This window comes from Oryctolagus cuniculus, chromosome 16 (genome assembly GCF_964237555.1).
Source record: "Oryctolagus cuniculus chromosome 16, mOryCun1.1, whole genome shotgun sequence".
Lineage (NCBI taxonomy): Eukaryota > Metazoa > Chordata > Mammalia > Lagomorpha > Leporidae > Oryctolagus > Oryctolagus cuniculus.
In genome coordinates, this window is record NC_091447.1 from 15,795,776 (window position 1) to 15,821,113 (window position 25,338).

General features: G+C 49.4%; 1 long non-coding RNA gene across 1 annotated transcript; it reads left to right on the top strand.

The window, feature by feature from the left end:
• Positions 1-5,749: 5,749 nt before the first annotated feature.
• LOC127492599 (uncharacterized) lies at positions 5,750-24,598 on the top strand. Its single transcript, XR_007922104.2, has 3 exons — positions 5,750-5,854; positions 24,029-24,076; positions 24,516-24,598. It is a non-coding gene; the product is annotated as an uncharacterized lncRNA (long non-coding RNA).
• The last annotated feature ends 740 nt before the right edge of the window (positions 24,599-25,338 follow it).

Consider the following 25,338-nt stretch of genomic DNA (forward strand, 5'->3'; position numbering starts at 1 on the left):
TCCCTGCAAGCAGAAAGGTTGAATGCAATGATAAGCCACATTGCCTCTGTTTAAAGCGGACGTCTACAGTCAACTGGGAAAGTTGTCTTTCACTGGGTGGAATAGCAGAAAGTTTTGTTTGGGAGGGGGAACATAAGATGTCCCTCCCCTACTCCCCCCCCCCCACCCCGTGGTGAAAGGAACTGTGCAGAAGGAGGCTTGGGATGTAAAGGCCCTGTCCACAGGCCACAGGTCATGGGCTAAGGAGAGAGGGAGAGGCCCAGCATGGCTGAGGCGTTTGGCTTGCTGGGATCTGCTCAGCGCTGGAGGAGCTTCTTGTGGGTTCAGCTTTCTGGGGGACTTTGTTTACTGTTCCTGCCTGGGTGCTGGGACAGCACTGACAGGAGTGAAGTCAGGCCCTGTGGACAGAGTGAACTGGAGACCCAAGTCCAGAGAGCAGGGGCAGCATGAACACCTTGTCAGAGGCAGGGTCTGTTGCACCAATACCTCTTCTAGACCTAGACAGAAAAGGTTTTGTCTTCCTCTCATCTCCATCCAGGGCTTGTCTCCCTGAAGCTGAATTTCCTGTCTGGGCCGATATCTTCCCTGGGATGATTGGCAGTGGTAACACCCATTTGCTGTAGGAGCAGCCCCTCTGCCACTTCCAGCAGTGTAGTTAGACTCAAAGGCCATCCCTAATAGCTGCCCTTGTAGATGAATGAATGACCTGGTTGGCTGGCAGTGGCCTTTGGTCCATGTTTTCACCAATGGGTTGATCCACGTGGCCGAGACCCTAAGGTCACGACATTTCTGTGCCCAGGATACTGGAAGAAATGACAGGTGACCTTCACCATCCCTTCAAGTGGCCTATCCCTGAGTTGGGTGTGGGAGAGTTAGCCAAGCCACTTGTCTTCCAACCCAGCTTTATCTGCAATAAAAATGGTATTTTGTGTTCCACCTCTGGAGCATTAAACATCATTTCATTTCTTAATCTGTTCAAGACCCAGGCAGAAAAAGTGAGAGTTTATTTTTCAGGTCTTCTCAAAACCACACTGGATCTGCCCAATGCCTTGCTCTAGCAAATTGGGGCAAATGACATTGTACCTTTATTTCTCCATCTACAATCTGGAGCTGTAGCCATGGCCACTGGATAAGGGTTTTAAAGGCGCTAAAAAAGATGTTAATTGCTGGCCCCATCCCCCTGATAATATCCTAATCACTGGTTGGCAGCACTTTCTAGGTCTTGCACGAGAACCTTGCCACCGTGACATGTTGATTCATTTTGCCTGGCGCCATATGCTCCGGCTGCTGTGAGCAGTGAAATTGCTCTCAGCCCTCAGTGCTGACTCCCGTGGCTGATTCACAGGGAAAGGCTCCAGTGCGGCGGACAGAAGCCCCACCTGTCTGTCTCCTGCGGAAGGAGGCCGGGCCCGCAGCGTGCTTCTTCCCTCCCGGTCACAGCCAGGACAGATATCCGGCTCTAGCTCTATGGCTACCAGTCAGGACGAGCTTTCTGTCTCTGTGAAAAGAGCGGAGTCTCCACATGAGCTCACTTGCAGGACCTGTGTTGCACAATACCTTTGGTGTGCTGCTTTCACTTCTGGTTAATTTGGGTTTAGACCTGAGCTCTCCCTGTTTCCCCCTCGCTGTGTGATCTCAGGCCAATGACTTCTCTGAGTCACCTTTTCATCTCTGTACCAAAATTACCACAATACCTGGAGCAGCCTAACTTCACAGTGTAGGATTGGACAGACCCCATAGGTTTGGCCTCTGATGATGGTGTTCTGGATGGCATAGTCCCAAGGTCGGGTAGGGTGCCACACGCAAGAGCCAGGGAGCGTGCATGTCTGTGTAGGTACATGTACCCTTGTAGAGCCACCAGGATTCCACCAGGAAGGCTCTGTCCTCATGACAGTACAGCCTAGTTACCTCCCAAATGCCACCCCTCTAAGCATCATCACTGGATCAGTCTCCACCCTCTTGGTACCATGGATACAAGACTTTGGGATTTAACATCCTGTGTGGTTTTTGGGGGCCAAGTCATACCCAAACTACAGCAGATAGAGTTTTTTCCACATGTAATGTGGGGCAAATACCCACCTTGTAGGGTTTTATGCAATTTTAACTTATCTGGGATAGGTGAAGCCTTCGGCACAGCACATGTTTGATCATAAGTGCTCAATAAATTGTAATGATTGTTTTCACTGGAGTGCCTATTCTTTGTATACAGAGCAATTATAAAGACTTTTAAAAAATTATTGCTGGTTTCTAACTAGAACACTTTTTAAAAAAATATTTATTTGAAAGGCAGAGTTACAGTAAGGGAGGGGTCTTCCATCTACTGTCACTCACCAAGTGGTTGCAACAGCTGGAGCTGGGCTGATCCAAATGAAGTCTAGGAGCCAGGAGCTTCCTCCAGGTCTCTCACTAGGGTGCAGGGGCCCCAAGCACTTGGCCATCTTCCACTGCTTTCCCAGGCCATAGCACAGAGCTGGATCGGAAGAAGGAGCAGCCGGGACTTGAACTGGTGCCCATATGGAATGTTGGCATTGCAGGCAGTGGCTTTACCCGCTATGCTACAGCACCTGCCCCTGTAGAGGGGGCCTTTTAAAAACACTCTCATCTAGCCGGCGCCGTGGCTCACTAGGCTAATCCTCCACCTTGCAGCGCTGGCACACAGGGTTCTAGTCCCGGTCGGGGCGCCGGATTCTGTCCCGGTTGCCCCTCTTCCAGGCCAGCTCTCTGCTGTGGCCTGGGAAGGCAGTGGAGGATGGCCCAAGTGCTTGGGCCCTGCACCCTATGGGAGACCAGGAGAAGCACCGGGCTCCTGCCATTGGATCAGCGCGCTGTGCCGGCCACAGCACGCCAGCCGTGTCGGCCATTGGAGGGTGAACCAATGGCAAAGGAAGACCTTTCTCTCTGTCTTTCTCTCTCACTGTCCACTCTGCCTGTCAAAAAAATAAATAAATAATTTGAAAAAAACCTCTCATCTTGCATTTCTAGCCCTCTAGAAGCTTGCTCCTTAAAGGAGGGTCCTTGAAACAGCAGCTGTTTGTCATTGGCAGAGAAAACATGTGTTGCTAATAAAGCATCTAAAACATGCTAAAGTGTTCAGGTATATTGCCAGCCTTAGGTTAGCTGTTGATTGAGCTGCTGGAGACAGTGTCCTTATGGAAAGAATTTCATTAAAATCAGCCTTGGTGGAGACTGCCATATTAAAAGAGAATTCCTAAATGTAAAGTAACAGTCCACTGTGAAGGAAACTTAGGCAGAGACGAATGTTTCAGTAAGTCGGATGAGTTGGCAATGTGCTTTTGTGTGTGTATGTCTGTATCTGTCTATAGCTACATATGTGAGAGTCCTTCAAAAAGTTCGTGGAAAATGGAGTTAAAAGGGCTATTTTGATGCAAAACATTTTTGAAATCCATACATAGTTTTATTCTTTCTTATTTTTTAAAAAAATTTATTTATTTATTTGAAATTATGGTTACAGAAGGAGAGGAAGAAACACACACACACAGAGAGAGAGAAACTTCTATCTGCTGGTTCACTCCCCAGTGGTCACAATAGCCGGGGCTGGGCCAGGCCAAAGCCAGGAGCCAGGAGCTTCTTCCAGGTCTCTTACATGGGTGCAGGGACCCAAGCATCTAGGCCATCTTCTGCTGCTTTCCCAGGCCACCAGCAGGGAAGTTTTTTTCATACTGTGCATTTTCCATGAATGTTTTGAAGACCTTTTGTATATGTTGAGTAAGGCACCAGGTAACAGTAGCTCTTCCATGATGGAGGCATGTGGTTGGGGACAGGAGAGGCAGTGCAAAAGTATTCTGGATTCTACTCTCAATGAATTAATGAGCACATAAAGAGTCATCTCAAAGCAGCTGGAGACTAAAACAACATACAACTGTAGAAGCAGTGGCCAGCACGCTGCCCGAGTGGGCTGTCCCAACGGTGAACACTGTTGGAATTCCGGACAGGGGACGCCACTGCTCAGGGGACAGCTCCTGGCCACACTGACCCACCTGCTGGGCCATGTATGTGCCAGCCGTGCTTCCGCATCAGGACTGTTGCTTTTCTTGTGGCCTGGAGCACTCTCCATGGCTGGAGGGCCTGTTCCTTGTGTGCGTGGCTCTCTCCCTCCAGAGCTCTCTGCTCCAACGTCCTCTTCTCCAGGAGGACCATTCTGTTTACACTGACAACCTCTCCCCTCCCCCACCCCCTGCTCCCTGATTTCTTTCTCTGCTGCATTTTTCTCTGTAGTATTTATCACCAACTGCATGGTTCATATTTTCTCATTTATTTATTTATTGTCTGTCTTCTCCAGTGGCATGTAAATTTGTGAAGGCTTGGATTTTTTTTTTTAATTTTTTATTATTTATTTGACAGAGTTAGACAGTGAGAGAGAGACAGAAAGGTCTGCCTTCCATTGGTTCACTCCCTAAAGGGCCGCTACGGCCAGCGCACTGCGCCTATCCGAAGCCAGGAGCCAGGTGCTTCTTCCTGGTCTCCCATGTGGGTGCAGGAGCCCAAACACTTGGGCCATCCTCCACTGCACTCCTGGGCCGCAGCAGAGAGCTGGACTGGAAGAGGAGCACCTGGGACTAGAACCTGGTGTCCATATGGGATGCTGGTGCCACAGGTGGAGGATTAACCAAGTGAGCCATGGTGCCCGCCCAAGGGCTGGATTAAAAAAAAAAAAAAAAAAAAAGAGGCAGAGAGAGAAAGGGAGGGAGAATCTTCCATCTGCTGGTTCTCTGGTTCACTCCCCAAATGGCCACAATGGCTGGAGCTGCCCCGATCCAAGCAGGTGCCAGGAGCTTCTTCCAGGTCTCCCAGGTGGGTGCAGGAACCCAAGGACTTGGGCCATCTTGTACTGCTTTCCCAGGCCATAGCAGAGAGCTGGATTGGAAGTGGAGCAGCTGGGACTAGAACTGGTGCCCACATGGGATGCCGGCACTGCAGTCAGTGGCTTTACCCACTACGCCACAGCGCCAGCCCCAAGGGCTAGATTTTTTTTTTTTTTTTTGACAAATAGTTAGACAGCGAGAGAGAGAAAGGTCTTCCCTCCGTTGGTTCACCCCCCAAATGGCTTCCAAGGCCGGAGCTATGCCGATCCGAAGCCAGGAGCCAGGTGCTTCCTCCTGGTCTCCCATGTGGGTGCAGAGGCCCAAACACCTGGGCCATTCACTGCCTTCCTGGGCCACAGCAGAGAGCTGGAGTGGAAGAGGAGTAACCAGGGCTAGAACCTGGTGCCCATATGGGATGCCAGCGCTGCAGGTGGAGGATTAACCAGGTGAGTCACGGTGCCGACCCCAAGGGGTAGATTTTTATTTGTTTAGTCCCATGTTCTAGTTCTAGTCCCTGGAATATTTCTGGCACATAGCAGGGGCTCAATAGCTATTTGGTGAATGAGTGGTCACTTTTTTTTTTTTTTTTTGACAGGCAGAGTGGACAGTGAGAGAGAGAGACAGAGAGAAAGGTCTTCCTTTGCCGTTGGTTTACCCTCCAATGGCCGCCTTGGCCAGCACGCTGCGGCCGGCACACCGCGCTGATCCGATGGCAGGAGCCAGGAGCCAGGTGCTTTTCCTGGTCTCCCATGGGGTGCAGGGCCCAAGCACCTGGGCCATCCTCCACTGCACTCCCTGGCCACAGCAGAGAGCTGGCCTGGAAGAGGGGCAACCGGGACAGAATCCGGCGCCCCAACCAGGACTAGAACCCGGTGTGCCGGTGCCGCTAGGCGGAGGATTAGCCTAGTGAGCCGCGGTGCCGGCCCGAATGAGTGGTCACTTTAAATGCTCTCCCTCTTACTTTCATAGAACCCTGAAAGCCAGTGAATGTATTTTAGAGATGAAGCAGCCAAGATGTGGATAGTTATGTGGTTAGTTGTCCATAATCATGGAAGCTTGTAATGAACTTTGTCATGAGCTGGCAGATGTCAGGGAGGGGGCTCCTGGGTTCTGTGATCCACGCTAGCGAGTTGTTGAAATGAGGGGGTGGGGTGGTGGGAATTGCTGACTGATAGCCAGCTCATCAGAGGAACAGGGTCCTCCTACTTGCCACCAAGTACTTGGCTGACATGGGATTTAGGTCTGGCCTCTGATACCTACCTGAGCTCGAGGTTCGTCTATGGCCACCTGCTGATGGGATGGTGGAGATGGCATCATAAGAGGGTGTTGGATGGCTTCTCTCTGGTTCCTGGCAGAGAGCTCCTAAACCCAATAGACTTTCCCAAGTGGTGAGGGATGTGAAGCATCTTTTGGTCTAATGAGGTGACTCTCAGAAGCCTCTAGATGGTTTGAGGATGGGGCTGGTCATCAGAAAGACCATGCCTTGATTAGAAGCTTGAAACTTTTACCCATACTCCCAACCTCCTGGGGCAAGAGGGGCCAGTGACTGACTTAATCACCAAGGCCAGTGATTGAATCCATTGTATCTACACAAGGAGCCCCTCATGGAGTCCCCTAAAGTGACAGAGTTCCCAGAGCTCTGAGCTGGCAAACACATGAGTGTGACGGCAGACTGCACGCTCCACCCCCACGGGGGCAGAAGATTCTGCACTATGGGCCCTTTCATATCTTGTGCTATGTATGTTTTTTTCTGGCTTTTTGCTTGTGTTCTTTGTTTTTTTTTTTTTTTTAAATTTTTTTTTGACAGGCAGAGTGGACAGTGAGAGAGAGAGACAGAGAGAAAGGTCTTCCTTTGCCGTTGGTTCACCCTCCAATGGCCGCCGTGGTCGGCGCGCTGCGGCCGGCGCACCGCACTGATCCGATGGCAGGAACCAGGAGCCAGGTACTTCTCCTGGTCTCCCATGGGGTGCAGGGCCCAAGCACCTGGGCCATCCTCCACTGCACTCCCTGGCCACAGCAGAGAGCTGGCCTGGAAGAGGGGTAACCGGGACAGAATCCGGCGCCCCAACCGGGACTAGAACCCGGTGTGCCGGTGCCGCTAGGCGGAGGATTAGCCTAGTGAGCCGTGGCACCAGCCCTGCTTGTGTCCTTTGTCATGAACTGGCAGATGTCAGGGAGGGGGCTCCTGGGTTCTGTGATCCATGCTAGCGAGTTGTTGAAATGAGGGGGTGGTGTGGGAATTGCTGGCTGATAGCCAGCTCATCAGAGGAATGGGGTCCTCCTACTTGCCACCAGCATCTGGAGTGAGGGCAGTCTCCCAGGACTGCACCTTCCAGTGTCTGAAGTCTAATGCTTCCCCAAAGTCAGTGTAGGATTGAACGGGAAGTGTGGGACACCTCGTCAGGGTTGGAGAGGAGTGGTAGCAGAAAACACACCATGTATTTGATGTCAGGAAAGAAAACTCCCAGTGATCAAGGTGGGAGTGTGGATTCTCAGACACACCCATCAGTTCTTCCTCATTTTAGTAAACACCATCTCCACCTGTCCAGTTGTTCAAGCCAAAGACATGGAGCCATTCTCAACTTCTTCCTTTCATTCATCTCCTTCACTTAGTCCACCAATAAATCCAGTCAGTTCTACTTCCCTAACAAGCCACCTCTCCCGACACTGTCCTGGTGCAGCCATCATTACCTTGCATCTGGATGATACCTTTTCTTTTTCTTAAAGATTCATGGTTTATCTGAAAGAGTTACAGAGAGAGAGAGAGAGAGGGAGGGAGAGAGAGGGGGGGAGAAAGAGAGAGATCTTACATCCACTGGTTCACACCTCAGATTGCTGCAATGGCCAGGGTTAGTCTAGGCCAAAGCCAAAAGCTGGGAGCCTGGGAGCTTCTTCCAGGTCTCCCATGTGAGTTCAGGGGCCCAAGCACTTGGGCCATCCTCCACTCTTTCTCAGGCCATTAGCAGGGAGCTGGTTCAGAAGTGGAGCAGCTAAGACTCTAACTGGCGCCCATATGGGATGCCAGCGTGACAGGGGGTGGCTTTACCACTATGCCACAATGCTGGCCCCTGGGTGACTCTAGTAGAGCTCTAAACAAGCCCATCTGCCTCCTCAGTTGCCCCGTCATTCATCCTCCTCATCGCTGATAGCAGTGGCAGAAAGCTCTGCACTGCCACGCTGGGAACATGAAGAGGGCTCCCGCAGCGCCGGCGCTGCTCCTCGGAGGCCTTGGCTGCAGCCTTCATCGTGTTGCTCTCTCTGCAAGGATCTCATTCTGCCCACTGCTCTTGCTTTTATTTTTTTCTTTTTGGAGGACAGAGGCTCAGAGGGAAAGAGAGAGCGAGAGCAAGAGAGTGAGGGACAAGCTCTTAGCCACTGGTTCAATGCTCCGAAGGCCCACAATGGCCAGGGTACTGGATCCTGGAACTAGGAGCTGGGAACTTACTCTAGGTCTCATATGTAATTGGTAAGACCCCAATCACTTGAGCTATCGCCTGCTGCTTCGCAGGGTCTGCGTTAGCAGTAAGCCTGAATTGAGAGCTAGAGCTGGGAACTGAACCCAGCACTCTGATGTGGGATGTGGGCATCTAACCCAACATCTTAACCACTGCTCCAAATGCCCACCTTGAACTTGCAGTTTTTGATGGTACTTAATTTAGGCTGCTGAGCAAAATTCCAGAACTTCGAGCCAGATTGTCCTTTTTGGATGATCCCCGGGCCTTATTAACTTAGGAGGGTCCCATCTGTGCAGAGCAACTTCATTGCTCCTATAGCATCACAAAATGTAAAATAGATTCATATAAAAAGCATCATTCAGAAGCTAATTGTTTAGTCTGGTATAGACTGTTTTCTTACGTTCCAGCTTGGTTCCCTTTGTATTAAAGCGGTAAGGACTGACTGGCTGTGGCCAGGGCTGCAAAACCTTAGCTCCTTGAACTGTAGGACTGGGCAGGGGCCACCGTGTGCTGTTAGGGAAATGCACTAGGGTCAGCAGCCTGGCTGAGTCACCTGCGTCTGCTTAGAATGGGGACCCGTGAAAGGAACACAAGAGACAGCTGAAAACCACTGAGTTCCTCCTGCCTGGCTTCTCTTCACCTGTGATTCTGGACAAGTAACCAGCGGTAAGCAGGGTGTTCTGGGAAGGTCTCACACAAGAACCCCTCGCCTCTGCAGGGCCCTACTGGTTTTGAAGCGTTTTCTGTCACGTTTGAATCTTGACACAGCAAGGTCCTTATTTTCATTGAAAGCTGTGGAAAGTCATGGCTGAGAGAATGGGGAACCTGTCCACTGTCACGTAATTGAACAATCTGAACCTGGGCTTGAACCCAGGTCTACAGACTCTCATTTTCTTTCTGTTATTCTAAGAACAAAAACCAGAGTTCTTTGTGTGGGCCAACTTTGAGTGATTCATAGGAGTTTCCTGGAGTGAAAGCTCACACATTTGTTGTTGTTTTAGTCTGAAAACTGTGAACTGTTTATCACCTAAAAAGTTACACAGGCAATTCCAGTTCAAGTTGACAAACTAGGTTTAAAGTGCTATATTAAAAAACAAAACAAAACAAAACAAAAATACAATTCATTTTAGGGCAACTTAACATTTCATTTTTAAAGAAATTATGCTAAGGGGCCGGTGCCGTGGCTCACTTGGTTAATCCTCCGCCTGTGGCGCCAGCATCCCATATGGGCGATGGGTTCTAGTCCTGGTTGCTCCTCTTCCAGTCCAGCTCTCTGCTGTAGCCCGGGAAGGCAGTGGAGGATGGCCCAAGTGCTTGGGCCCTGCACCCTCATGGGAGACCAGGAGGAAGTACCCGGCTCCTGGCTTCAGATTGGTGCAGCGCGCTGGCTGTAGCAGCCATTTGGGGGGTGCACCAACGGAAGAAAGACCTTTCTCTGTCTCTCTCTCTCACTGTCTATAACTCTACTTGTCAAATAAAAAATTAAAAAAAGATGCTAAAAAGAATGAAAACAGCAAGTATGATTTTCATTCTATAATTGTTCACATTTGTTCTTTTCGTCTCAATATTGTCTTTTTCAGAACATGACAGCTTAGCTGGTCAGATTTATTCTGAAGACATTTATCTACATTTGACCAGAGGTTTCAGAGGCTACTCTACCAGATGGCTGGTCTTAGTGCTCTTATGTTAACTGTGAACATTACTTTCTAGTCACACCTCTCCTATCTTCCTTAAGACCTGCATAGACTTGTCTTAAGTATGTTAAACACCTGTAAGAAGCTACAGAGTTTATGAGTGGTAGAAGTACTCTGGTTAATGATCAAAATGGCGTGGCCAGAGGATTAATAAGCATTGTCAATATGAATACTGTTCGATCCTCTGAGTGAGGATGCTAACATGTCGAGAGGCATACCCCAAAGACTCAGAGTCCAGACCAGCCGATGCAAAAGCAAGAGGATTTATTCGGCGTCTGCACAGACGGGCCTCCTGAACTCGGGAGTCCAGAGAGCGCCCCCAGTACAAAGCCACACGGTTTATATACCCGCAGCGACCAATCAAAAGCACTATAGTGTCCATGCACACAGCAGTCCAATCCGCGAGCTGATCATGTGAAAGGCATGCGTCCTCTATCCAATCAGCTACGGGATCACATAGGAGGCATGCACACAGCAGTCCAATCCGTGAGCTGATCATGTGAAAGGCATGCGTCTTCTATCCATTCAGCTACGGGATCACATGGGAGGCATGCACCTCGTCGCCATTTTGTTATTTACTTCTTTAGCAGCTCCTTTCCCTGTCAGTGTCATCTTGTTCACCCAGAGGGGGATGACGTCTCGCTCCCTTCGTTCCCCTGGAGGGAGAGCGGCGTCCCGCTTCCCACACCGTTATTTGAGTATTAAGAGGTACACAAACTGGGTTAGGTCTTAGCACAGCCAGGCACAAGTGTCGCAGCTAGCTAAGCATAGGGTCCCTTATTTTTATAGCTGCACCTAATTTTAGCTTTGGGGAAAAAAAGTTTAGGGCTATAATTTTTAAACTTTAATTTTATTTGGGGCAAAGGTGACTTCTTGTTTTTAATAGTGTTAGCTTAAGTCACTCCATCTTGGTTTGATTTTTAAGGTTCTTCAAATACAATTCTTATAAACACAAAGTGAGTCATTCTTTTCTCAATTAAAGAGCCAATCCAAAAACGATCTCATTCTATAAAGATTTATCATTTCTAAATACAGTGACAAGAACTGGAGTACTTTACCAATTTTGTTTCCTGCTACGTGCCTTAGATACCTTATTCAAAATTGGTGTTGGACACAACAGAATGACATTTGCAGAATGTAATATTGTAATGACAGTACTGAGGTAGATTGTGACATACTGTTAGAGCAGCATGAAATGGCTACATCTTAATTATTCAAATAGAACATTGATCCAATAACATAGAGAACAGCATCTGGAAACCTATTTCAGTGTTCACATAAAAAGTTAATCATTCTTCCCATCATTTTGTGCAGATAAGTCCTTGTTCATGCTGAAATCTGATGGCAATCACATTCGGGCCTTTGCTATAGTATGAAGAGGATGCTGAAGGCCGTCATGATAGCACATTCACAACATAAAGTCTCTTCCATTCACTTCCAGAATATACCCAGCAGTCCAGTTTTATTTCTGCCCAGCAGGCTGGACAAAATACGTAGGACAGGATATAAGCACAGGTGCATATAGGCAGCAAGACTACATTCAACAGACTCTGAAAAATTGAAAATGGCAGACACAGTGACGTTGGCGGTGCCTTTGCCAGCTCACTCATCCGGGCCCAGGGAGGAAGAGGTGTGTGCCCAGGTGTGGTTTGAGGCCACTGATGGGCTTTGTGGGAGTGTCCTGATTGGTAACGTCTGCCACTGGTGAGGGAGGGTATGTTAGGAAGAGTTGCAGATTGGTGCCTCCTCACATGGGGCACCAATATATTAGGAAAAGAGGCGCAGAATAAAGAGGCAGTTTACGAATTTATAGCCAGACTGAATTTATTCAGAGAAAGTAAATCCGCAGAGGTGGGTGACCAACTGCCCGTGTGTGTACAAGATGGAGATGTGGCAGAAGGCCGGGACCCCCAGGTGTTGGGCCTTTTTAAGGAGGGCTAGGGCTGGGGGTGGGGGTATGGGGCAACAGGGAGGGGAATTCCAGGAAATGGGTGGGGCCTTGGGAACCAGGAAAATAATGCAGGGTGGGGTATGAAGGCAATAGGGTGTGAGGCCCAGTTGAGTTTCCAGGACAGGGAATACAGAGTTTATCTCCTTTGGGCAATGAGGGAGAATGGCTGAGGCTTCCGTCCTTGTTCCATCAATCCCGACTCGGAGTATAGAAAAGGAGAAGGGGCGTCGATTTCTCTCTGGCTACTTCCTGCTGATATGGGGCGTAGACATGGAGTCAGGACCTATACTCGAGATCAGATTGATTGAAGAATAGTCTTGTGTTGTTCCTGCGACATGGCTTGAGATATAGCAGTTATTGTTCCTGCAAGAACCTTTGGAATGGGTTAATGATGCATGGCAGAAATAGGAGCACTATGATCATGAGAAAGAGAGGAGATACTAGAGACAATGCCCACAGAGGTAAACGATGGCCAAAATGAGACAGTTACCTGTATTTACATCTCGTTAGCGCTTCAACCCCAAGAGAGGTGCGTCCTGTGGGGGTAGACTTATGAGGAAGATGTTACTAGTTTTAATGAAGTAAAATGTACCCAAGGAGGTGTGCCCTTTGAGTTTGGCAGCGGTGGGAGTAGTCAATATCACCTGGTAGGGCCCGCTCCGCTTAAGGCTTAGAGCAGCCTCATTTTGTTTTAGATAAACCCAGTCACCAGGTTGAGAGGTGGGAATATAGTCGGGAGGCAGAGAGTGTGGGTTGGGTAGGTGCGTGTCTGCATAGGTCCACAGTCAGTGCATTTCAGTAAGAGGGAAATGCGAGAGGAGGAGGAATAGCTTCAAAATTCTGTAGGGGAGGGAAGTTAGGTGAAAGGAGAGGCTTCCCTAGAGAATTTCAAACGAGCTTTGCATTAAGGACTTCCGGGGAAGAGATCTGATTCTAAACAGAGCTGAAGGGAGGAGTTTCACCCAGTCTAAGTGGACCTGGAGAGGTTAGTTAGAGCCTGTTTTAAAATTCCATTCACCTGTTTTTCCTGAAGAAGGGGGACAATCTGGGATGTGAAAACGCCATGAGACATGAAGAGAGGCAATAGTATGAGTAATTTGAGAGGTAAACTCTGGTCCATTGACTGAATGGGAGCAGGCAATCCAAATCTTGGGAAAATATCATTTAATAATAAAGTGGAAATAGTGGAAGCTCTTGTTAGTGGTGGGGAAAGCTTCTGCCCACCCCGAGAAGGTGACCACCATCACCAGAAGGTAATGTGTTCGCCTAACTGGCAGCATATGGGTGAAGTCAATCTGCCAGCCCTCTCCTGGGAGTGATCCACAGGCCTGGTGAGTGGGAAATGGGGGTGGTTTGATATTAGAATTGGGGTTAGCAGTTTGACAGATGCTGCATGTCTGAGATAAATTATGCAGTTTGTCTTGTGGCGGGAGTTAGGTGTATGTGTGATCTCAGGAAGTGAAGAGAGTTTGATAGAATGGAGGTTTTTTAGACCTCTACGGCCTTCTGGGCCTAAAGGATATTGGGGAACAGTAACAGTTGCTGTAGGGTCTTTTAGAGATACGCCAATGGGGGTATGGTGGGTGGCAGTTACTGGGTGGGAGGTATCCCACACTATTGGATTAACCAAGGGAAGTCTGGGGTGGAGAGGTGGGGAGAGGAAGGTCCATAATGTGTGAAGTATAAAGGTTTGTGTTTTATCCCCGGTGGATAATGGAGATGGATGCCCTCAAGCAGTGGAGAAGGTCCCTGCCTAAGAGGGGGGTGGGGCAGTTAGGAAGGACAAGAACAAGAGTAACATCTCCAAAGGAGCAATATAAGGGAGGGGTCTTATCAGGCCTTTCGATTAGACCTTTCATGCCAACAACAGAGACTGAGGAAGGAAGGAGTGGACCGCAATATTCATTTAACAGATAAACTAGCCCCAATGTCCACCAAGAAAAGAACCTCACTTGCCAGACACTGTCCCTATTACCCTTGGGTCCCTGGACTCATCTGATGGGGGCTGTTGGAACCCGGGCCTCCTCATTCTGTTAAGTTTAACAGAGATGAGATGTCCTGTGCCAGAGGTTTGAGCAGAGGACTGTTCCAGAGGGGGGTTTCCCTCCCTGGGGGCAGTCCATCTTCCAGTGACCCCATTGTCCACACTTGGGACATGAGGAAGGGGGAGGCCTCGGGTTAGGGCAGCTCCTGGCCCAATGTCCAGTATTGCCACACTTAATACAGGCTCCAGGAGGGCCAGAGTCTTTAACCAAGGTGGAGCAGGTCTTGGCCCAGTGGCCAGCATTGCTGCGTTGATAACGTGGCCCCCGAGGGGTGGGACTTAGCTGGCGATTGGGGTCTTGGTGGACTACAGAGGCAAGCATCTGAGACTTTAATCTTCTATCTGTTTCCTTCTGCCGAAGGTCTGCTAGAAAGGGCAAACGGCCAAACGGACCTTCCTCTCCATCCACCTCCCTTAAGGGGAGGAGGGGTTTTGGTTGCTCGGTTCGGGACTGAGTGAGAGGAGGTAGGGTTGGGGGAGGTAAGGTGGGAAGGGGTAGGGAAGCAGCATCCGAAGGAGGATTAGGTGGGTCGGTAGGAGAGGAGTCTGGAAGCTGAGGCTGCAGAATTTCTCGGGATGGGGGATGGTCAGCAGGATCAGGGTCACAGCGCGGATGAGCTGAGGGATTGAGTGACGATGGGGCACAAGGTGGGGAGTTAGAAGGTTTAAGGGAGGGATCCAAGCCTTCTCTCTCTATGAGAACCTGGAGTGAGGAAAATCGACCCCGAAGGAGGAAGAAAGCTTGGACATAAAAGACTTCTGACCATTTGCCGTTTCTCTGTATATAACTATTAAGGTCGCAGAGAATTTGGTAATCAAAAGTGCCGAATTCTGGCCACTTTGAGCCATTGTCCAATTCATATTGAGGCCAGATTTTAGTACAGAGCTTAATTAGTCGCTTCCGTTTTATCACTTCCTTTAGGCCTAGCATGTGCAAGCTTTTTAAGAGGCAGACCAAAGGGGAGTCAGGCGAGATCCGAGAAATTTTGGAACCCATGGATGAGGTAAAATGCAGCCCGAGGGAAGGGAGTGCTTTTCACTGGGTGTCACCCTGGAGAGGATTGCCCCAACTGAGAACCAAAGTCCTCCTAAGAGGAGAGTAAAACTCCCGAGCTTAGACCAGCGTCCCAGTTCTGAGTGAGGGAAAACCGACTGGGGAATGCAGCAGCCCGACTGAACACCCCAGGCCCCTAAGATGGGGGGATAGAACCAGACACGAGCGTCGCCCCAGTGCACTGCAGGCGACAAAGGCCACCCTTACCAGTCCGACGGGTGGAGAATGAGATCCGATGTTGTGTGCAGCGATGAGATCCGGCAAAGGGCTCTGGCTGTATATGGAGAAGTGCAGGTAAAAGCGAGCGCGTGTTCCGGAGAGATGTCTCTCAGGCCTGCTCGGGTCAGAAGGGAAAAAGGTAATTGTAGAAAGGAGAAGGTAAGGGATGGGAAGAAGAGACAGTAAAAAGTGGAAGGAGTTCAGAGAAGAGTTTGGAGGAAGGGTGGAGGATCTTACGCAGGGAATGCAGGAGCGGCTGGTTCTGGCAAGATGCTGATTCCTCCTCCCACTCCTCACACGGAGCACCAGAATGTTAGGAAAAGAGGCGCAGAATAGAGAAGAGGCAGATGCCTATTTAAGGAGGGCTAGGGCTGGGGGTGGGGTAGGGGGCAGCATGGAGGGGAATTCCAGGAACTGGGTGGGGCCTTGGGAACCTGGAAAATAATGCAGGGTGGGGTATGAAGGCAATAGGGTGTGAGGCCCAGTTGAGTTTCCAGGGCAGGGAATACATTGCAGTTTATCTCCTCTGGGCAATGAGGGAGAATGGCCGAGGCTTCCATCCTTGTTCCATCAGTATGTGATAACACATTGCTGCCTAGTTACTGCCCTTCCCTTGATCTTTTTTCTGTTTGGTGACATAGTTCTTTTCTTTTCTTTTTTCTTTTTTTTTGGAAAGGCAGAGTTACAGAGAGAGAGAGAGATACAGAGAGAAAGGTCTTCCTTCCGTTGGTTCACTCCCCAAATGGCCACAATGGCTGGAGTTGTGCCAATCCGAAGCCAGGAGCCAGGCACTTCTTCAGATCTCCCACGTGGGTGCAGGGGCCCAAGCACTTGGGCCATCTTCTACTACTTTCCCAGGCCATAGCAGAGAACTGGATTGGAAGAGGAGCAGCAGGGACTAGAACCTGGTGCCTATATGGGATGCTGGTGCCACAGGCAGAGGATTAACCTACTGTGCCACCGCGCTAGCCCCTAGATTGTGAGTTTTTTGAGGAGGAACTCTTTGATTCTTTTCCTATTGCCTAGTATAATTCCTAGGCCAGAAGAGAAACACAAGATGTATTTTCTGAGTGAATAGACTCTTTTATAGTGGCCAGTCCAGCAAATCGTGTTTCCTTCAGGCCTTTTGTATCTGAATGATTTACTGTGAAAGTGCCTGTCCAGGAACCATAGGCATTGTCAGGAGTGGCTTGTCACCAAGCGAGAGTCCAGGATAGACAGGGTAGCGAGGGGGAATAGTTGTGGCAATGAATTTGGACATGCAATGTGGAACTTAGTGCTTAAACGAATATGTAGGCAAAGGATAAAGGAAGTATCAGGGATGGCTTGAACAGTTCAGTTTGTCCAGCTAAATGGATAGTGCCAGTCATGAGATGGGGAACTGAAAGAACAGTTTTATTAAGGGGAAGGAGTTTGATTTGGGCATTGGCACTTAGAGGGAGGCCAGGGCTCCAGGTCTAAATTAGGGAGTCATCAGTTTACAGGTGACCATGGTTTGAGTACAGAGAAGAGAAGGTTGCAGAAGACCCAGCCTTGAGGAAATCACCCAATTAGAGGCTGGGAAGAGAAAGATGAGTAGTTAACTGAGCTGAGGAGAGGGTCAACCAGGAGGTAAATGAGGGGTGTAGGACGAATCAAAGGAAAAGAAGGTTGGAAGTGTTAGAGTCAACCGCCTGAAAAACGTCACCAAGAGACACGTCTCTTATGCAAACAGCAAGGGGAAGCTTTATTGATTATCTAGCATGCTGGGGCTGTCTGATCATACATGAGCAGAGCAGCCCCAAATAACCAAAGGTTAGGGTTTATAAAGGCAAAACCCGCAAAACCGGGAAGGGGGGGAATACACGGTTGCTATGCACGGTTGCTATACACAGTTGCTAAGATCAAAAGGGAGTACATAAAATCAAAAGAGAGTATATGGTTACTGGGGTCAACATAACCTAAAACCTAAGTGAAATTAATATTTATCATAATCTTGACAATACCAGTTACAATCTTAACAATTAGCAATTAGGACTTGACATTCATGTAAGACACAGACAAATCACATCTTCATTATTAGCCCAGGTAACCCAGGTGCAACCTTTCTACTTTTAAGCTTGAGCAATCATGCTAGGGGGTTTTTGTGCTCTGCCAAGGGTGATGCAGTGCACTGCTATTGTCCGACTATTTGAGATCATAGTTTCAGACCAGAGTTTCATGGTGCGGGGGGGTGGGGTGGGGGTGGGTGGGTACTTTCTCAGAATGGAGTCTCAAGTGCTCCAAAATGGAGTCCCTACTGTCAAGGTGCTACTTCACTCTTATTTTCACAGCTGTACCAGGAAGGTTTAAACCTGTAAGCTTAAGCTTAACTTTTTACACCCGCACATATACAATTTTAACTATTCAGAAGAAGTTTGGAAACAGGAGATTTTGTTTCTGTTATTAAACAGGGGAGACACTTCAAAGTGTTTAGCTGTGGTTGGGAAGAATCCAGCGGCTCTGAGGAGGTCAGACACAGATCAGCAGAGCAGTGGCTGCCCGTGTGCTTACAGCCCCTGAGGAGGCAGGAGGGGATGGGCCCAGGCCAGAGTGGCTGCCTTTCACTGGCAGGAGTTGGGGCGGGGGTTGGGAGGTAGGGGAAGTTTCAAAGCAAGATGTCGAGTGCATCCCTACACGAAGACTCCCGCTTTCCCTGCCACGTTGGATTATTTGCTGAGTCAGAGGTGAGAGGAGACAGAACATGTGAGATAGCTGTGCCGGGGGGAGCCATGTAATGAGGCTATTGGTGGAGCCAAGTTGAGGATTTGGTGGAAGTTGGGCTTCAGTGATTTGTAGTGATGCCAGTTGGTGCAGTGCTGAGGTTTTCTCAGCAGCAGGTCTTGGTGATGAAACTCTCTTGGATGTGAAGGAAGCAGACAAGTGTGGGGCCCAGGTACAAGCTCTGCTGACCCTTACCTGGTTGTTTCATGGTTTCTCTACAAACATGGGTCTTGTCATCTTTGGCATCTAACGTGGTCAAGGGATGAGCATTTGACCCAGGGGTTATGTTGCTGCTTATGATTCTGGCAACCCATACTGCAGGCCCTGCTTCAAGTCCTGGCTGCTCTGCTTCTGACCCAACTCCCTGCTAATGCACCTGGGAAGACAGAGGAAAATGGCCTAAGTGTTTGGGCCCCTGACACCCACATGGGAGAGCCAAATGGAGTTTCAGGCTCCTGGCTTGGCCTGGCCCAGTCCTGGCCACTGAGGCCATTTGGTGAGTGAACCAGTGGATGAATGATTCTCTCTCTCTCTCTCTCTCTCCTTCTCTCTCTCTAACTCTGCCTTTCAAATAGATACAGTAAATCTTATAAAAGAAAAAAGGGGAGGCTGGCACCGTGGTGCAGTAGGTTAACCTTCCGCCTTTGGAGCCAGCATCCCATATGGGTGTCAGTTCTAGTCCCAGCTGTTCCACTTCCTACCCAGCTCTCTGCTATGGCCTGGGAAAGCAGTAGAAGATGGCCCAAGTGCTTGGGCCCCTGCACCTACATGGAAGACCAGGAAGAAGTGCCTGGCTCCTGGCTTCGGATTGGCGTGGCTCCGGCTGTGGTGGCCATTTGAAGAGTGAACCAAAGGAGGGAAGACCTTTCTGTGGGCAGCCACAGGTAGTCGCTCCCTTTGTTTACACTTAAACATATGAATGGAGACTTCCCGGCACAGACAATTAGGCTAGGGAGATTCTGGGAAGAGGCAGGAAGAACCTAAACCTCTCACAAGAGATAATATAGATAATCAGTCACACCTGAAACCTGCATTTATCACCTAAGTGTTTTATTGTAACCTTAAAAGCCTTTTTGATATGTAAATCTTTTGTGCTCCCTCTTGTAAACAACTGGTCATGTTTAAATACTACTGGATTTGTTCAATAAATGAGCCTTGATCAGGACTTGTCTTGGCTCCATTCTTTGCGTCCTTGTCCCCGCATTCCCACTCTCTGTTTCAGGAAGACCCAGTTCATTGTGCCGCAGGCCGGCACACCTTTCTCTCTGTTTCTCTCTCTCACTGTCTATAACTCTACCTCCCAAATAAAATAAATTAAAAAAATATATTTATATAAAAAAGCATCAACTTAAAGTGGTCATGAGCAATGTTAAAATGCTATTCCATAAAAGGGTAGAATCATGCCTCTCATACAACTACAAAAACTAACATACATTAAAGTTTTATTGATCACAAAGCTTCAAAGGGAACAATTTTACAAGCACAAATGGCTATGGAGTAAAGGAAGGTTGGCCTGAACGTGCACACGAGGGTAAAGCTTTTTCTCTGTCATTTGACATAAGCCATTTGAACTCTTACTGGATAGGAGGGAATCTGTCTATAGACTGAAGGGAGCGGCCAAGAGCCACCGAGAGCCGCCTTAAAAGTGGCCTTGATAAAATAGAAAAACAGAAACTTCAGACAAACAGTTTCAACCCCTCCCCGTCGTGCCCTTTCAACCTAGTACTTTTCCACTGATACCCCCTCCCCTGTGCTTGCTCAAGCTTGACAAAGAAACCGCAAGGCACGTAAGGCACGTAGCCACCCATTTCTCCTCCTCAACGACCCCCTCCCCTTGTCCATGTACTTTGCCCAACTGTCTAGTTGCCCAATGAACTTACGCCACCCTATAATATGTTAATCTTGTGGTTTTGCCCTTTAAAAGCTGTGTGAAATGATTGCTCGGGGCTCTCTCTCTCTTTCCCGCTGCTTGTGGCAGCAGAGGGCCCATTTGTGCAAATGAAATAAAACTGCCTCTTGCTTTTTGCATCGCCTGGTCTGGAGTCTGTGTTTCTGGGGTCGTCACAAAAGGGCACCACTTTTGGGGTCCTTCAAGACGAGGATTACTTGCATTGCTGTTAGTTATCTGTGATTTACAGAGTTGAAGAGTAAGTTCTGCGGTCTCAGGATGAGATAATGCAGAAGAGTTAGAGTCAAGGCCTGAAGAGTTAAAATTGTATATGTGCGGGTGTAAAAAGTTAAGCTTAAGCTTACAGGTTTAAACCTTCCTGGTGCAGCTGTGAAAATAAGACAGAGTGAAGTAGCACCTTGACAGTAGGGACTCCATTTTGGAGCACTTGAGACTGCATTCTGGGAAAGCACCCCCCCCCACCCCCGTGAGACTCTGGTCTGAAACTATGATCTCAAATAGTCGGACAATAGCAGTGCACTACATCACCCTTGGCAACGCACAAAAACTCCCTAGCATGATTGCTCAAGCTTAAAAGTAGAAAGGTTGCGCCTGGGTTACCTGGGCTAATAATGAAGATGTGATTTGTCTATGTCTTAAGATCATAATTGCTGATTGTAAGACTTTAGCAACCGCTTAGCAGCCGTTTATTCTCTTCCCCTTCCTGGTTTTGCGGTTTTTGCCTTTATAAACCCTAACCTTTGGTTATTCGGGGCTGCTCTGCTCATGTATGATCAGACAGCCCCAGCATGCTGGATAATCAATAAAACTTCCCCGTGCTGTTTGCATAAGAGACGTGTCTCTTGGTGACATTTTTCGGGCAGTCGACTCTAACAGGCCCAGTTTTCCGTGGAGAGCAAATTCTTCCCTGTGGCAGGAAGAGCTGCTCTCCCTCTGGTGCCATGTTCTGTGTTCTAGTGGCTTGCAGAACCGTGGCCTTGAGTCATTCCCTTTTCACCCTGGGCTCCTCAGTTAGATAACAAATCTGCAAAGGAAGGGCCTTCCAGATGCTTCGGGCCATGGGAGTGGGCAACATTTCCACTTAGGAGACATGAAGTGTTTTTCTTTACTTTTATTCCTTTGTTCTCATGGGGCCAGAAGAAAGCGTGTGTGGGGTGGTGGAGAGCAGGAGGGAGGTGGAGAGCAGGAGAAAACTGTGAGATCCTTTTGATATGGAGGGCTGGGCTTGGGCTCTTGGAGTGAGCTCAGGAGTGGGTGGTGAGTGTCCTTGTGGCTGGGCTCTGTGGGGGGTCGTGGGAGCTCCTCCGGGCGGGGCTGGCCTTCTGGAGCCCTCTCTAACTGCTGGGTGTTTCCCTCTGTGAAGAGGGCGGCAGCCCAGAGAGGCTTAGTCCAACGAGTGCCTTCCCTGGGTCTGTTGGCGTCTTCAGCTCTCTTCACTGGGCCTGGAGAGGTAAAATCAGGGGTTCCCAAGCCTGGCTGCACAGTGGAATCAACTGGGGAGCTCTGGAAAACACCCACCTCCAAGGAGAATCTGGTTGAATTGGTGTGGGTGGACGTGGCCTCGGTATTTTAAAAATTCCCCTAAATGATTGTAGTACGCAGGGAGCGATGGGGACCGCTGGGCCAGGTGGTTCTCGGATGTGACTGATGGCTGGAATCACCAGTGTGCCTTTTAAAAACACAAATTCGCTGGCCCCTCTTGGGGACGTGGATCTGGCAGGTCTGGGCTCAGGGCCCAGAAATCAGACTGACAGGCACTGTGGGGCTGCGTTTAACGAGTCGCTAATAGCAGGGAAGTTCAGAGGCTTTGGGCTTTGGCTCACAGAGCAACCTTTGAAACTTCAGTGCTTCTTGGCCGAATATAAGTTTTGAAGGCTGACCTTTTGTTGGATTTTTTACTTATGTCTGGATTTGATATTTATACAGATGACTGATAAGGTTTGGTTGTGTTCTGATTGGCAGCTGACAGCCAAACTTTGAACACGACTGTGGCAGGCAGGAAAATGCCTCGCTAGATGTCTACATTCCAGTCCCTGGAACCTGTAAGTGTTCCTTTATCTGGAAATGGAGTCTTTACAGACGGGATTTGAATGAAGATTCCTGAGCTATGTGGGTTACTTTGAGTCTAGCAGGTGGGCCTTGAATGCCATCAAATGTCCTTGCAGGAGGCAGAGCAGGGGGCAGGCATTTGGCACAGCTGTTAAGATGCTGCTTAGGATGCCCACAATCCCACATTGGAGTGTCTTGGTTCGAGTCCTGGCTCCACCTTGAATTCCAGCTACCTGCGGATGAGAACCTAGGAGGCAGCAGGCAATGACTCAAGTAGTTGGGTCCCTGCCACCCATGTCAGAGAACTGGGTTGAGTTCTGGGTTCCTGGCTTTGGCCTGGCTCCTGCTGTTGTGAGCATTTAGGGAGTGAATCAGGGAATGAAAAATCTGTCTCTCTGCCTGGTAAATAAATAAAAATTATAAAAGGAAAAAAGAGCTGAGAGAGAAGGCAATGGGAAGAGGCCAGCCACAGAGTCTCAGTGGTCATCAGGAGCCGGGACAGGCAAGGAGCAGATCCTTGTCTGGAGCCACCAGCGAGAGGCAGCGCTGCTGATGCCTTGATTTCTGTCCTGGGAAACAGAGTCCAGACCCCTGGTGCGCTGAGCTCTGGGAGATTGGATTTGTGTAGTTTTGGGCCATCAAGTTCTTGACAACCTGTTTCAACAGCCACAGGCAATGCTGACGCACACCAATCCCCCCACCTCCACCCCCCGAACAGGTACAGGGGTTCTTACCCAGTGGCTTGGGCAGTGGCCTCAGGCTGCTGCCTTTCTCACAAGGCTCCTGGCTTTGCCGATGCTGGGAGCCCACGGGCCACACCTTGAGGAAAAAGTGTAAGGAGGAAAGAGTGAGCAGGGAGGGCGGGGAGCGCTTCCTGAAGAGGGAAACCAGGGGTTTTCATGAAAGCAGCGGGCACCCATTCGTGTCGTGTCTCACTCCTCCAAGCGTGCCACATTTCCAGGGACGGAGGAGAGAGCAGCCTTCAGGCAGCTGCCCAGATAACTGAGATACAAATTAATGAGACGACGGCCTCGCTTCCCACTGTGGCAGTTAAGACCTGGCTAGAAATGGTGTTAAAGTGACAAAGGAATAATTGCCTTTGCAGTCACATCTGTCATGTGTCACCGTTCCCTGAGTGCCAGGAATGCGTCTGCACTCACTGAGGAGGGGCATGGGTGCAGAGGGCTCATTTCCTTTTTAAATGAAAGCTAGCAATTCAAAAGCACCCTCAGACCATGGCTGCTTCTGATGCTCGGTGTTGGTTTTAGCTCTGTTGCCTGGGCCACTGTGAGCAGTGAGCTGCTCTTGGCATTGGCCTTGGGTGGTTTGTCTTCCACTTCTGCTGGTGCAGGACTGCAAAAGGGGAGGAACAGCTGACTTGGATGCAGACTGCTTTGACAATGGACAGGGCGCAGAGGATGTCTAAGCTCAGTGGCACCCGTGGGTGGTGGAGGAAGGTCACATCCACATCCTCACTTCTCTCTGTGCGGTGACCCCTGTCTTCTTCAGAGGGGACAGCGTTTTTGGACTGTTGACTGCAGGCTGTCTCTTTGCTTCTTTATCGTTCTCCTGCAGAAAACCTTGGGGTACGATGTGACATTTTATCTTTTTAAAAGAAACTATGGCAATATCTACATACCATATTTTCCATTTTACGTGTACAAGGCAGTGGCATTTAGTATATTCACACTGTTGTGCTGTTGTCACCACCATCCATTGCTGGGATCTTTTCATCATCCCAAACAGAAACTTGGGTACCCATTATATAATAACTCCACATTTGCCTCTCTTCCCATTCTGGTAACCACTTTTCATTTTTTGTCTCTATGAATTTGCTTATTCCACGTAGCTGGTATAAATGTAATTATACCACATTTGTCACCTGTGTCTGTATTATTATTATTGGTGTGACATTTTATCCATGCTGTAGCTTGTTTTAGAATTTCCTTCCTTTATATGTCTGAGTATTCCAAGTGTGCCTATACCACATTGAGTTTATCCATTCATCTCTTAATAGACATTTGGGTCATTTTCACCTTTTGACCTTGGTGAACAGGCATTTATCTTTTTTTTTTTTTTTTTTGACAGGCAGAGTGGACAGTGAGAGACAGAGAGGACAGAGAGACAGAGAAAAAGGTATTCCTTTTGCCGTTGGTTCACCCTCCATGGCCGCCGTGGCCGGCGTGCTGCGGCCGGCGCACTGCGCTGATCCGATGGCAGGAGACAGGTACTTATCCTGGTCTCCCATGGGGTGCAGGGCCCAAGCACTTGGGCTATCCTCCACTGCACTCCCTGGCCACAACAGAGAGCTGGCCTGGAAGAGGGGCAACCGGGACAGAATCCGGTGCCCCGACCGGGACGAGAACCCGGTGTGCCGGCGCCACAAGGCGGAGGATTAGCCTAGTGAGCCGCAGCGCCGGCTGGCATTTATCTTTTAATTTAAATTGTAGTAAAGATGATTGCCAAGAATGTCATGCCTTCTCTTTTGAGACAGTGGGAGATATTCCCATGAAAGCGAGGTTGGGAGCCATTACTCTAGGACAGAGTGCCTTCTGCATTGTTATTTGCATTGCAGGTGAAGAAGTCCGTATGAATGAATGGGCTGTGCCAGCAATAGGAACTGGAACGAAGCAGACCTTGCAGGGAGAGAAAGGTGAGTAGTCAAGGCAGAGCTACCCAGAGCCGAGCCCTGGAGAGGCCCCGCCCTGGCCCTGCAGAGAGGTGGGCCTCGTGGTTGTGCCCACCTAGACCAGACCCCTCTTCTAGACCTCGTGGTAGCTGTGATTCCCCCAGGGGTCCTAAGCCCACTTCTAGGGTCTCTTCTCATGGTTTACCTGTGCTGCTGGGATCTGTGTGCCTGGCACTAGCACTGAGGGTGGCCAAGGGGTACTTCTTTGCTCCTCAGGGGTGGGTGTCCTGGTGCTCTGGTTGGGAAGAGTGGAGATGAGCCTCCCCGTGGGTTTCCAGCAATGCTGCCTGTATTGGAGGTTATTTTGGGTCTTACAGAGACTTGGACCCTTGGAGATGGTGGTATAGTGGGTCAGTGAGATGCAACTGAGCCACAGTGGTGAAGCCTGATTTTGTCCTTGACCCTTTCTGCCTTGATTTTCCTTTGAAGTACTTCTTGCTGCTGTCCTCCTTCCCTCCCTCCTCCTCCTCTCTCCCCGCCTCGCTTTCCTCTGTGTCTTCTCTCTCTCTCTCTCTCTCTCTCACACACACACACACGTACGCACTTTACAGTCAGGAGAGTGTCCACACCTCCTGGCTCACTAGACAGATAAGTGATAAGAACATGGAGGACCATGATTTTAAGACTCTCCTGGCAGACACAGGGCTGGATACTGCGGCAGGACCTCTGTGCAGGCCCCCAGCCTCCCGAGGGGAGATCCCCCACAGGT